Source organism: Arachis hypogaea, chromosome 2 (assembly GCF_003086295.3).
Source record: "Arachis hypogaea cultivar Tifrunner chromosome 2, arahy.Tifrunner.gnm2.J5K5, whole genome shotgun sequence".
NCBI classification, from domain to species: domain Eukaryota; kingdom Viridiplantae; phylum Streptophyta; class Magnoliopsida; order Fabales; family Fabaceae; genus Arachis; species Arachis hypogaea.
Window position 1 is genome coordinate 50,852,553 of NC_092037.1, and position 3,472 is coordinate 50,856,024.

At 42.8% G+C, this 3,472-nt stretch overlaps 1 non-coding gene across 1 annotated transcript; it reads right to left on the reverse strand.

Annotated features, from left to right (window-relative positions):
- Positions 1-435: 435 nt before the first annotated feature.
- Positions 436-539, reverse strand: LOC112763914 (small nucleolar RNA R71). The gene has a single exon (XR_003182958.1). It is a non-coding gene; the product is annotated as a small nucleolar RNA R71 (small nucleolar RNA).
- Between the last annotated feature and the right edge of the window lie 2,933 nt (positions 540-3,472).

Here is a 3,472-nt window from a genome sequence, read left to right on the forward strand (position 1 = left end):
GATCTCAACATGGATAGAGAAGTTCACAACCATGAGAGGGATGATGGAAACAATGCCATTCCTGGGAGGAGGGTTCTTGGTTCATACATAAACCCAACCTCTGGGAATTGTGGTAGCAGCATCCAGAAACCACCCATTCAGGCCAACAATTTTGAACTCAAACCACAGCTAATATCATTGGTGGAGAACCATTGTTCATTTGGTGGGAGTGCGAATGAAGATCCAAACCAACATCTCACCAAATTCTTGAGAATTTGCGACACTGTGAAGTCCAATGGAGTCCAGGATGATGCCTATAAACTGCTCTTGTTCCCATTTTCACTTAGGGACAAAGCAGCTAAGTGGCTGGAATCATTCCCAAGGGACAACCTAACAACCTGGGATGAGGTGGAGAGCAAGTTTCTGGCACGTTTCTACCCCCCACAAAAGGTCAATAGGCTTCGATCTGAGGTTCAAACCTTTAGACAACAAGATGGTGAGACGCTCTACGAGGCATGGGAGAGGTTCAAAGAGTTGACAAGGAAATGCCCACCAAACATGTTCCCTGATTGGGTGCAATTGCACATTTTCTATGATGGACTTTCTTATGAATCAAGGAAGGCTGTAGACCATTCATCAGGAGGCTCATTGAACAGGAAAAAGACTGTGGAAGAAGCCATTGAAGTGATTGAGACAGTGGCTGAGAATGAGTACTACTATGCTTCAGAGAGACACAACACTAAGGGAGTCATGGAGCTGAACCATGTTGATGCAATTCTAGCCCAAAACAAGGTGTTTGCCAAGCAACTAGCGGAGCTTACCAGGAAGTTAGACACAAAGCAAGTGGCTGCAATACACACACAAGACCAAGAGGAAACAAACACTGAAGGAGATGATTGGGAAGAGGCCAACTATGTGGGAAATCAACAAAGGCAATCATATGATCCACATTCCAACACTTATAACCCAGGATGGAAAAACCACCCAAACTTTGGGTGGGGAAACCAACAAAGCCAACCACAAAACCACAAACCTTACAACCACAACCAACACAACAATTCCACATACCAAAACTCCAACCAAAGATCATATCAAGCCACACAAAACACTTACTCCCAACCACCATATCATGGCCAAAATAACCAATCTGCCCAACCTAATCCAAACCAACAATTCCAAGATCAATTAAACAGGATAGAAAGAATTATTGCAACCATGAGTCAAGACATAACCGAATTGAAAGCTTTTAAGGAAGAAGTAAATTCTAACCTGCAAAACCAAGGAGCTGCCATCCAGAAGCTAGAAAATCAAATTGTGTATTTGTCTAAGCAAGCCCCTGGGCCGAGCGTTTCTCATGCTGCCAAGGCTATTGCAAGGGAAGAATGTAAAGCCATAACACTTAGAAGTGGAAAGAAGCAAAGGAAGATGTGGGAGACAAGGAACAAGGACAATCTTTTACACCATCTGCAACAAAAGAAAAAGAAAAAGAGGTCCTGAAGCCTTATACACCCAAAGTACCATATCCTCAACGTTTGATGAAAAGTGAAAAGGATGGCCAATTCTCCAGATTCTTGGAGATTTTCAAGAAGCTTCAAATCAACATTCCTTTTGCTGAGGCAATAGAGCAAATGCCACTCTATGCAAAATTCTTGAAGGAATTAATGACCAAGAAGAGGAGCTGGAGAAATGAGGAAACTGTGTTGTTAACTGAAGAATGCAGTGCCATCATTCAACACAAATTACCTCAGAAATTGAAGGATCCAGGCAGTTTCCAAATCCCCTGCATCATAAGAGAAGTCATGGTGGAGAAGGCCTTGTGTGACTTAGGGGCCAGTATCAATTTGATGTCTCTAACAATGATGAAAAGAATGAAGATTGAGGAAGCCAAACCAACAAGAATGGCCCTCCAATTGGCAGATCGAACTTTTAAGTTCCCTCATGGGATAGTTGAGGATTTGTTGGTGAAAGTGGGAGATTTTATATTCCCGGCCGATTTTGTGGTGCTAGATATGGAGGAAGAAGCCAAAGCCTCCATAATTCTGGGAAGACCTTTCCTGGCTACTGCTGGAGCCATCATAGATGTCCAAAAGGGTGAACTCACTCTTAGATTACATGATGAGAAATTGGTGTATAATGTATTCAAGGCAATGAGCTATCCATCAGAATCACTAAAGGAATGCATGAGGGTGGATGTAGTGGATATTGCAATACAAGAAACCTTTGAGGAAACAACAAAGGAAGTGGCAGAGGAGGAGTTCACCAAGGAGATTGAAGTTAGTGACATGAAGGCTGTTGAGACAACCATGCCAAGCATGCCTGAGAGAGTGAAAGAAGAGAAGGAAGCACCGAAACCTGAGCTCAAAGCATTGCCCCCTAATCTCAAATATGCATACTTGGGTAGTGATGAGAGCCATCCTGTTATCATTAGCTCTGCCTTGAGCCAAGAACAGGAAGAAGAATTGATCAAGGTGCTACAAACTCATCAAGATGCCATTGGGTGGACCCTAGCTGATTTGAAGGGGATAAGTTCATCCATATGCATGCACAAAATTTTGTTAGAAGAGGATGCTAGACCCTCCATTCAAGCTCAGAGAAGATTGAATCCCACCATGAAAGAAGTGGTACAAAAGGAGGTCATGAAGTTATGGCAGGCAGGGGTAATATACCCCATTTCTGATAGCCCGTGGGTTAGTCCCATACATGTAGTTCCCAAGAAAGGTGGCATAACTGTGGTGCCAAATGAGAGGAACGAACTCATACCCACAAGAACTGTCACTGGGTGGAGGATGTGCATAGACTACAGGAAGCTCAATGAAGCCACCAGAAAAGATCATTTCCCACTCCCATTCATGGATCAGATGCTTGAAAGGCTTGCAGGACATGCGTACTATTGCTTTTTGGATGGATACTCAGGCTATAATCAGATAGTAGTTGATCCAAGAGATCAAGAGAAAACATCATTTGTTTGTCCATATGGAGTTTTTGCTTATAGACGCATGCCCTTTGGATTGTGCAATGCACCTGCCACTTTCCAAAGGTGCATGCTGTCCATCTTTTCGGACATGATCGAAAAGTTTATTGAAGTTTTCATGGATGATTTTTCTGTGTTTGGAGATTCTTTTCCTAGCTGCCTACACCACCTTGCCTTGGTGCTTAAGAGATGCCAAGAGACCAACCTAGTATTAAACTGGGAAACGTGTCATTTCATGGTCACAGAAGGAATAGTCCTTGGCCACAAAATCTCAAATAGAGGCATTGAGGTGGACAGAGCTAAGGTGGAACTCATTGAAAAACTACCTCCACCAAGTAATGTCAAGGCAGTTAGGAGTTTTTTGGGACACGCTGGCTTTTACAGAAGGTTTATTAGAGACTTTTCTAAAATAGCCAAACCTTTGAGTAACTTGCTTGTCTCTGATACACCCTTTGTATTTGATAAAAATTGCATGCTAGCCTATGAACTTTTGAAGCAAAAACTTTCCTCTGCACCTATCAT